The following is an 11562-nucleotide window of genomic DNA, read 5'->3' on the forward strand; positions in this document are numbered from 1 at the left end:
TGTCTTTTTGGATTATGCAAAAAATAGAATGTTTCTCCCGTATACTATGATTAAGAGTCATCAAGTCTTGGCAGGGGACTCTGGGCCCCACAAATTCGTTCTTTACCAAGTTTATTGGGGTTTTAACATAAATCAAAAAGTTTGACTCCGGTATTTACAGCCAAAATATCAAAATCACACCAGCATTTCAACCTCTGTCTATATACATGTACACCTGCCTGTCACAACCGCGTGGAAATTTCATTTGGAGAGTCCAGTTTTATTGCAGCATATCAAACGCCAGAGGGTTCATAAATCATCGACAGGACTGCCTGTCACAACGTGGTGGAAAGTTCCACTCATTTGGAGAGTCCCTCTTATTGCAGCATATAAAAGGCCACAGTGTTCATAAATGTATGACGTTGTGTGCTCGCGCCCAGTTGACTAAAGTTTGTATCAGCAGGCTGTTCCGTCTACGGGCACTCTCCCCCGAAGAAAATGTATTACTGGACATGCGGCGTCAAGAAAAAAAAGCAAATAACAATGCATTGTGAGGGAGGGGCATCAGCCAACATAACAGCATCAATTTGATAGCGAGCCAGGGCGATGTAGCGACTTGGCGTGATTACCTTCGACGGGAAGGTTTGCCTTCGCGGAAAGGTTATGTTATCGGTTACGCCAGCTGTAAAGTGGGTCCGTATGTATGTCGAGATCATAAGTTGAGAAAACTTTGACGGATCTTGCTGATTTTTGGTAGGTAAGTGGCGGTTGTAGAAACGAAGGTCAAGTTCAAAAATGGTTAACCTGGCGTTTTCCTAAAGTGCCATAAACTTTTTATGTTAGTGTGTTTGTATGTAGACAACATAACTCGATGTATTGTTGGTGGACCTGCATGATTTTTGGTGGGTACGTAGAGATTGTGGAAACAGAGGTCAAGTTCAAAAACGGGTCACCTGGCATGTTCCTGCGGTACTACAGCGGGCTGTTTATGTATGCGTATTTGCTTGTTGACAGGATAACTCGAGAACCTGTTGATGGCTGTGCACGATATTTAGAGAATAGGTAATTTTATTAAAGGAGAAGGTCAAGTTCAATGATGGGTCTCATAGCGGGCACCTAAGGTACTGCAGCAGAGCTCCAAAGTTTGAGGTCAAATTTTCTGCAAGTGCTACTGTCATGGTTTTTGTGTGGTAGATAGTCCATGCCACATGAAGTAAGTTGTGTACGTTTGGGCCCTCTAGCGACTTGTTTGGAGCTGCAGTGGGTGTTTTTAATTTATTTGTTTTGACCTTTGGACATGAATAACTTGGCTTATGGTCAACGAATCGTCTTGATTTATGTTATGTAGATAGCTTGATTAATGCTTTACATAATCGAATACTCATTATGCCAATCAGGAGCTAATTTGCATAATTAGCAAGGAAAGTTTATAAATCTGCTGCCTTTCAAAATAGGACTCTCAAACATGTGACATATATAGCTGAAAAGAGAGAGAGGTATCGATAGATACCAATGATGCTAATAGCTACCTATTTTGCATAATTAATAAGAAAATACTAATTGAAAATACCACAATAGTAAATGATTGGAATTTCATTCTTGTATCACTAGGAAGCTAAGTAAAGGTGAACAATATCAGACAGAAATCATGCAGGACAAGGCCTCATTAACATTATTTATAAGGGGCGTAAGCTTCTTGCTGTACGACCTGGCTTATTCGGCTTGGCGGTGATTATTCACGGATGCCTTGCTGTCACTGGCAAGGCCTGTTATATCCAGAAACCGCTTCTATCCAGAAACCGCTCCGGAGCAGTTTCTGGATAGCCAAAACACGTCCCAAGCCAAGCCCCGCCTGTTTCCCCGACTCTGGTGGCCATTAATCACTTTTCCAGGCACCACCTGCAGGGTTATCACTTACATGACCGTCTGCCCGGGACCCAGAAGGGTCCAGAAGGATTATAGCTACATTTGTGAGAAGTTCTTTGTGTCAGAAAACAGCAAATTTCTTAGCGATTTTAGATATTTTTAACCTCTTATCGATAGTCCTGGCAACATGGGGAGAAAGAAGAGTTCAAGGTCAGCATCAGAGGAGCGAAAGTTAGAAGATCGCGAGCAGAAAAAGAAGGTTCGTATTCATTACGTAATATAGTATTCGGGACTCTATTTCACAAGATGCTGTTTAGAGAGCATTTTGTTTATTTCATAAACGTTAGGAAGGCGGCGATCATGTGATCATGGGGTCATGTATGACGTCAAGCGGGCCAGGTCTTGTGGTGGGAGAGGGGACCTAGGCAACAACATGTTAGCTTCCTATTTCCATGTAGGAACTATGGATCAGACTTTCCAAACTGGTCGAGTTGTTAGTGTTACTAATGCTACGGTCACATCGGGGATGTAGCCCCGGCTTGGCTCTGACGTCTAGGGGCACCGGCTGTCGTGGTCACAACTAAAAGTTTCCTTCGCGCTACCCTGCTGGGGTCCCGGGTGGTGGGCAGTACATTATCCCAAGTGCCTTAAAGCTCAACGCGTAGACCCCCTTTCCTGTTGAGGGCGGGGTTGCACATCCTCTCATATATTGCTTCTCTAATCCCCCGTTCGAACCAGCGTTCTTCACGATCTAGGATGTCCGTGGATTCGAGATTGAATGAGCACTTGGGATAATGTACTGCCCACCACCCACCACCCCCGGACGAACTACATTTAGTTACTGTACTAAAAGCAACAGTAGCTAATTGAACTATTGCCGCAAAACTTTGTCTTTTAAAGACTACTTCAAGACATCCTAAATTGTCTTAACCTCATTAACATACCCATTCAGAGTTTTGGTATAAAACCTGGTGTTCTCAGTCCTATCGTTAGTCACTGACGAAAGACAGTGGATACTGTCTTAAACGTCTGACTGTTTCAAAATTTTATCCAGTTGCTTGAGTAATTATTTTTGGCGTATCTTACTACCTGGATGTCTAACTTTCATCAACGTATATAACAGGATAACCCGTGACTACGAACTCTTGCAGTTTTCGTAAACAGTGCTAGGTGACGCTTTTGATCCATGAACATAAAAATGCTTTCTATCTAACAGATGACCTTTCACTTATGTTTAAAACAAATAATCTAATTGCTTTTGAACTTTTGCAGTTCTAGAAAACATTGCTAGGTGACGCTGTTGAACCATTAGAATGTAGCTTCCATCACGCATTCACAATTGAAGTTCTTGAAATAATTGCTGGTGGCACTTTTGATCCATGAACAGGTGCTAAAGCAACAGACATTTCTTTCATTCATGACAAAAGCTGGTCAGTGCGTGTTTGTTACCTTCCACAGAGATGGATTGATAATCCAGATGTCGACCAAAAATACTAGCTACTATTCCATTAAACCGTTCACAAGTACAAGCAAGCCAACTGTCATTGGTGCTGAACACTGTTTCAACACACAGTTAGCACACACACACAAACACACACACACACACACACACACACACACACACACACACACACACACACACACACGCATACACGCACGCACACACACTTATACTTGCATCATTAGAAATATTTAAGTAAATGTCACCATCATTAGACATGGAAATAGACTTAAAACAAATTGTGTTATTCCGATGATCAACTGCAATAATCTATGCACATATTAACGGCACTTGTACCCAAAGGCCCATGGCAATGTTTTGAAATTATAATTCTTCGGAAATTCGCTTAGACTAGACAAGTCTTAAGATCGTGTATGAAACATTTCCACGCATTTTGCAAACCGGCGACACCAGTTAACAAACGCTGCGCCAAGACTAGACATCTAACGTTACCATTCTAAGCGAACATAAAGCACACTATCTGGGCAATCAGGCGCCAATGAGCTACCGCGTACTAATACACGACTACACTAGCTATCCGGCGGAAGACAACACTTCGGCACAACAACAACAACAACAACAACAACAACAACAAAACAAAAACATGAACATTTAATCGGGAAATAAGAAATATGATTTTTAGCTATAGTTAGTGATATCCAAAAATATGGAGCTGAAAACCGAGGAGAAAACGTATTATTCGCGCCTTATTTTTTGGGATTACTTCGTATCGCGGATGAACTTCAGTTTGAGACTGAACTGGTATGACGTCACGGAAATTACCGACAGATCTTCTTCTTCTTATTACCGGGAAGACTTGTTTTATCAACTTGAACCTACAACAACAAATGTTCGAACTATGTACATCGGGAAGGAAGGATGTTAGGACAATTTTCACCGAAAGAGAAGAAAGGACAAAGCACAAAGTGAGCAGAAACGGGGCGACAAGCGGAGCCTGTACAAGATGCAAGATTCAACATAAGAACCCGGACAACGTTGTGGTCGTTCTTCTTTTTTCGTTCATGTCAAAATGTCTTCAAATGTAGCGTCATTGCGGGAAATTTTCCACAGAAAGTGAAGCGAAAGGGCTGTGAAACTGTATGGACGGAAATTGATAGGCAAAACTCAGGATTTTTGAGGAGGCAGCAAGATTTGGAGTCGATGCAGTCAACAAAATCAAACACGTGTGACGTCATGACAGGTAAGATCTTTTGAAAACATTTTCGTCATTTCTGAGAGAAAATATTAATTCTCAATGAAAATTTCCAGTCCCTCAGAAAAGGTCAGAATATGCTTCGCACATAAATATTCTGAATGGCTGTGTAAAGTTTCTGTGTATCTTCTGTGACAAAAAATTATTTGTGAGAAATACAAGGTCCAAGTTTTTTGAGCGCGCCACAACACAAGAACAGATCTTGAACAGATACAGCATACTGTAAAGTTTCTAATTTGTTCACAAACCTGAACAAGTAAGCTACAATGCTCCGATTCACTAAAAATGTAAAAGGATTTCATGGTTAACTTGTTGATTTACGTTTTGAGTGAAAGGATATACCAGTATAACGTTGATGTAATAATTGACACAGTGAATGGTGCGGTCTGTAATTGGTCGGGAATACGTCGGTAATGTTATTTGAGAATTGGTCGGAAAATCGCCGTCTCTCAGGAAATTTGGTCGGGATTTAGTCGGTTGAAGGGTGCTTCCCGACAAAAGGATTAGTGGCTATTGACATGATCATCCTGTCAATGATAAGAGTTTTACACTATTGACAGGATGATCCTATGATGTATGCATTCCTATGCAATTTTTTGTAATCTACTCTTGCACAATCTGTCAATATTGATTTTCATAATGTTGTCATCATAAAAATAATTTCTTTAATTTTGTAATCATAATTTTGCTCTAGAAGCATCCATAAGTACATCAATGTCAGGTGCTTTCCAGAAATGCTTCCTAACATTATCAAAGAGTCAGAAAGCAGATGAATAGGATGTATGACATCTAAGTTGATATTGCAGTTATGTTGCATAATAAGATACTGTAAATGCAGAAATGTTAGGAAGGTTTAATTTCGCGGTAAGAAGAAAATGGATTGTTGCAGTGGTTTTGAGATCACGTTTAAACAATAATAGTGCTACAGTCACACAATGGAACAGCTTTTCGCATGTTTTAAAGGTAAGTGTGGTAAAGAGTTAATCGATGAAAGTCATGACCATAAAACCACAAATATTTCTGCATTTACAGTACAGGAAACGATGTCGATTTAGTATATTTTTACTCTGTATAGTGTATGCGAAGAGGGTCTACAGAGCCATTGATGCTCAGATGGTGGAGCAGTCAATGCTTCAGGCCTGTGAGGAAGCAAAGAGAACAACTGCTGACATGGAGAACAATGGTACATTGCACACTTTAGATGCAGCTGTTATTTGTTTGTTACATATCTGGTATAAAATGCCTTTAAGTAATGGCATAACACACCTGGTTTGTACTGACGAGTACACGCTGCATATCTGGACAGATTTATTAGATCCGCTCACATCAGGATGGTCTGGTGTGGTGTATTCTTTTACCTGCTAGTGGTGCCCCTCTCCTCAACCACGGGACTTGGTATTTTATGCCAGAGTCTGGAAAAAACACAACCTGATGCAGACTTTTTAGTTGGTGAAGCGCGGTGGCGTCGTGAGGTAGAATAGGTATGAATATGGTCATGGTTTGGTTTGAAAGGGCAGAATCAACGACTAGCTTACACCCAGTTCACGACTTGCAGGGAATTTGGACAGCCATTCCTGACTCAAACAGCTGCCTACGGCCAAACACGACTTGCATGTTGTTTACTTTTTTTTTTACATTAGAATTAATATACAATACGTCATTACACATTTGCATAGAGTAGGCCACATATTTGTAGGTGTAGTTAGTTACATATATCAATCTTCATCCATCCTCTAACATGTACCTCTCTTTCCCCATGTAGAAGACAAATGTGCTGAGGGAAACATACAGCAGCTTTATTTTCTACCAGTACATCTGACGCCCTTCAAGAACAGCATCCAAGCGAGTGGAAACACACATACTTCAGGGAGAGGGTTTGGGAAAAATATTTCAATATGATGTACTTGCATGATGGTAAATTGATGATGGATTCTCCTGGTGAATTAACAGATAAATTTATAGTACATGATGGTCTTAATGCTCTGAGTATGAATGGTTCTGGATTGGAACCTTTAGTAGTGAACATCATACAGGTATTGCTAAACACCACAGTCGACTACAACTGATCACAACCAGGTATGATACTAGTATGCAGTGGATTATTAACCCCTACATCGAAAGTGCAAACAAGACAGTAACTAAATTGTGAAACAGATCAATACTGTTTGAAACTAAATGTTACAGAATTTTTTTTTTGGGGGGGGGGACAACCATGCATATGTCTTATAATATCTTATTAGAAATGTTTATATTACTATATTGCCTGCACCTTAACAATAACCTCAATGACCTACAGTCGCCAGTGCCCCTCATAGTATGATACCCTTGGAGGCTTGAGTAGTATAGGAGACCATCAAGAAGGTTATGTTTTCAGAGTTTTGTGTACATGTCTGTTAGCAGGATAACTCTAGAAGTCATGAATGTATATTAATCTTTATCATATTGGGCATGTTAGTAGCTGTGGAAGGAAGAGATTAGATTAAGGGCCCCTACCAGCTTCCCATGGTACTGCAGTAGAAATTCCAGTTTTCATATCCCGTGTTCTGGACATTACGGTCATGATTTTTTAGAGGTAGGTAAGTGGGCTCGTGAATAAGGGACAATGGTACTGCCACCTAAAAACTAAAAAAAGAGGGACATCAAAAAGAGAGGAACATGTACACCATGTAAATGAAAATCTCATTTACATGATAAATGTAAAATCTCAACATTTCATGTTGGGAAAGATTCCATCAGCATTTGGAAGTACAAGCTAAAGATGAACATCATTATACATGTATAAAGCACATCGGGCCTCATTTGCATATTTAATGAAAAGAGGCTAAAATAGTTTTTGCTAAGATATAACTTGCATACTTTGGACACTTATTTGGGTAAAGAGGATCATTGACTGATGTAGTACATGCCAAAGAGGACCTTATTCACATAATGAGAAAAAATACGGCAACTGAAGTTTATCCAAACACCAGAAAGACGTCATGAGATAATTTGAAGTCAATTTGTCGGGGCTTCTTCTCGCCCTTAGCCATTATATACTTCATGTGACGGGTGTCTTGAAAAACAGAGAGCGAAGCATGTTACGTGCAAAATAAGCAACAAGGCTTACATAGACTCTCCAGGCATACCGGCTGGTTTCCTAAGACGGCATTGGTCTCGCCTAAGATGGGAGGCATTGCTAACAAGGGACCAGTTTCACCGCTATTGCCTAACACCTGAAAGACGTCAGACATGGCATGTCAAATTGTCGGGGCTTCTTCTCGCCCCTAGCCATACTTCATATGACGGGTGTCTTGAAAAGTAGAGAGCGAAGCATGGTACGTGCAAAGTAAGCTACAAGGCTTTCATAGACTCTCCTGGCATACCGGCTGGTTTCCTACGACGGCATTGGTCTCGCCTAAGATGGGAGGCATTGCTAACAAGGGACCAGTTTCACCGCTATTGCCGAACACCTGAAAGACGTCAGACATGGCATGTCAAATTGTCGGGGCTTCTTCTCGCCCCTAGCCATACTTCATATGACGGGTGTCTTGAAAAGTAGAGAGCGAAGCATGGTACGTGCAAAGTAAGCTACAAGGCTTTCATAGACTCTCCTGGCATACCGGCTGGTTTCCTACGACGGCATTGGTCTCGCCTAAGATGGGAGGCATTGCTAACAAGGGACCAGTTTCACCGCTATTGCCTAACACCTGAAAGACGTCAGACATGGCATGTCAAATTGTCGGGGCTTCTTCTCGCCCCTAGCCATACTTCATATGACGGGTGTCTTGAAAAATAGAGAGCGAAGCATGGTACGTGCAAAGTAAGCTACAAGGCTTACATAGACTCTCCTGGCATACCGGCTGGTTTCCTACGACGGCATTGGTCTCGCCTAAGATGGGAGGCATTGCTAACAAGGGACCAGTTTCACCGCTATTGCCTAACACCTGAAAGACGTCAGACATGGCATGTCAAATTGTCGGGGCTTCTTCTCGCCCCTAGCCATACTTCATATGACGGGTGTCTTGAAAAATAGAGAGCGAAGCATGGTACGTGCAAAGTAAGCTACAAGGCTTACATAGACTCTCCTGGCATACCGGCTGGTTTCCTACGACGGCATTGGTCTCGCCTAAGATGGGAGGCATTGCTAACAAGGGACCAGTTTCACCGCTATTGCCTAACACCTGAAAGACGTCAGACATGGCATGTCAAATTGTCGGGGCTTCTTCTCGCCCCTAGCCATACTTCATATGACGGGTGTCTTGAAAAATAGAGAGCGAAGCATGGTACGTGCAAAGTAAGCTACAAGGCTTACATAGACTCTCCCGGCATACCGGCTGGTTTCCTAAGACGGCATTGGTCTCGCCTAAGATGGGAGGCATTGCTAACAAGGGACCAGTTTCACCGCTATTGCCGAACACCTGAATGACGTCAAAAATGGCTAGTCAAATTGAAAGGAACATGCCAATCATGCAAATCAAAACTTGATTTACATAATAAATGTAAAATACCATGATACCATATAGCAGGAATGATTCCATCAGTATTGGGAAGTACAAAGTAAAGATGAACATCATTAGACATGTATCAAGCAAATCAGGGCATTATGCATAATCAATGAAAAGATGATAAGATAGCCTTCTTTGCTATTATATGACTTTCACATAGTTTGGTTACAGAGGATCATTGAATGATGTAATCTATGCAAATGAGGACCTTATAATCATTAATAAGAAAACCGTAGAATAATCAATTGTTAAGTTGAACCCAACACCTGAAAGAAGTCAGAAGTGACATTTTCATGAGATAAAGTCAATTTGTAGGGGCTTCTTCTCGCCCCTATCCATACTTCATATGACGGGTGTCTTGAAAATGAGGGAGCGAAGCATGGTATGTGCAAAGTAAGCTACAAGGCTTACATAGACTCTCCTGGCATACCGGCTGGTTTCCTACGACGGCATTGGTCTCCCCTAAGAGACATTGCTAACAAGGGACCAGTTTCACCGCTACTGCCTAACACCTGAAAGACGTCAGACATGGCATGTCAAATTGTCGGGGCCTCTTCTCGCCCCTAGCCATACTTCATATGACGGGTGTCTTGAAAAATAGAGAGCGAAGCATGGTACGTGCAAAGTAAGCTACAAGGCTTTCATAGACTCTCCTGGCATACCGGCTGGTTTCCTACGACGGCATTGGTCTCGCCTAAGATGGGAGACATTGCTAACAAGGGACCAGTTTCACCGCTACTGCCTAACACCTGAAAGACGTCAGACATGGCATGTCAAATTGTCGGGGCCTCTTCTCGCCCCTAGCCATACTTTATATGACGGGTGTCTTGAAAAATAGAGAGCGAAGCATGTAGAGTAGTACGATTTAAACTTTACATCTGGATAATTTTTGATAAAAATCGGACGTTTCGGGCGTCCATCCGACTGCCCTTTTTCAACGAGAAGTTTACTTTCGGATGCGTAAAGAATGTTAATTCCTAAGTTCTAAATAAACAAAAGGTAACGAAAAAAGCGTTCTAAAAATGTTCAGAATAAATAGATGTTCGTTCTACAATACAAGGTATGTCAAAGCGGCTTATAATACATTAAATTCCAAAAACAGACCCACAATAGATAATCAAATACGTTTCAAAGCACTGTCCCTTAGGCATTGGTCCAGTTGACGAACACATCAAGTTTACCGAGGAGAGGAGTCTCAACAACACCCTACCTTTCTTGGATGCTCAACTTAGGGTTGAGAGCAATGGTCTTATCAACGTAGAGGTTTATCGTAAACCGACACACACTGACCAGTATCTCAATTTTGAGTCACACCACCCCTTGGAGCATAAACTCGGTGTTATAAGAACTTTGTATAACAGAGCCGATAACATCGTTACGTCTGTGGAAGCCAAAGCCAAGGAGCAGAAACACCTCAAGAAGGCTTTATCTAGATGTGGTTATAAGTCTTGGACTTTTAATAAGGCTTTGAAACCCACAAACGCATCTAGGAAACCTTCACGAATTTCTCAACTGGATAGAACCAAAACGGTGAACACTACAATTCCTTATGTTCAAGGAGTGTCGGAAAAAATCAGACGTCTGCTGCAGAATCATAACATTGCTACCAATTTCAAGCCCTATTCCACTTTAAGACAGAGATTGTTTCATCCCAAGGACAAAATCAAGAACGACATTAAGTCTGACGTTGTTTACCGACTGAAGTGTGAGGATCCGCATTGTAAGGACACCTACATCGGTGAAACTAGCCAGCCCTTGAGGACAAGATATAAACAACACTGCAGAGCGAGCAACAGTGGTTTTTCTTCTGCTATATGGCATCATCTCAACAGACATAACGGACATTCGTTCCAGCTTGACTCTACGGACATCTTAGATAGGGAATCGCGATGGTATGAACGTGGTGTCAAAGAAGCATTGTATGAAAGGATCCATCGACCATCACTTAACCGGAAAGGAGGCCTTCGGATCGAACTTTCCAGTACATGGGACAGTGCTTTGAAACGTATTTGATTATCTATTGTGGGTCTGTTTTTGGAATTTAATGTATTATAAGCCGCTTTGACATACCTTGTATTGTAGAACGAACATCTATTTATTCTGAACATTTTTAGAACGCTTTTTTCGTTACCTTTTGTTTATTTAGAACTTAGGAATTAACATTCTTTACGCATCCGAAAGTAAACTTCTCGTTGAAAAAGGGCAGTCGGATGGACGCCCGAAACGTCCGATTTTTATCAAAAATTATCCAGATGTAAAGTTTAAATCGTACTACTCTATTTGCTTACCTGGATGTTTAACATTCATAAACGTATAGAGCGAAGCATGGTATGTGCAAAGTAAGCTACAAGGCTTACATAGACTCTCCAGGCATACCGGCTGGTTTCCTACGACGGCATTGGTCTCCCCTAAGATGGGAGACATTGCTAACAAGGGACCAGTTTCACCGCTACTGCCTAACACCTGAAAGACGTCAGACATGGCATGTCAAATTGTCGGGGCCTCTTCTCGCCCCTATA

The 11562-nt window shown here is 41.6% G+C and overlaps 1 long non-coding RNA gene across 1 annotated transcript; it reads left to right on the forward strand.

The window, feature by feature from the left end:
- The first annotated feature begins 4489 nt into the window (after positions 1-4489).
- LOC136431498 (uncharacterized) lies at positions 4490-9494 on the forward strand. The gene is made up of 3 exons (XR_010755076.1): positions 4490-4547; positions 5635-5742; positions 6322-9494. It is a non-coding gene; the product is annotated as an uncharacterized lncRNA (long non-coding RNA).
- Positions 9495-11562: the final 2068 nt, after the last annotated feature.

The sequence above is a fragment of the Branchiostoma lanceolatum genome, chromosome 3, assembly GCF_035083965.1.
Source record: "Branchiostoma lanceolatum isolate klBraLanc5 chromosome 3, klBraLanc5.hap2, whole genome shotgun sequence".
Taxonomy (NCBI): Eukaryota; Metazoa; Chordata; class Leptocardii; order Amphioxiformes; family Branchiostomatidae; genus Branchiostoma; species Branchiostoma lanceolatum.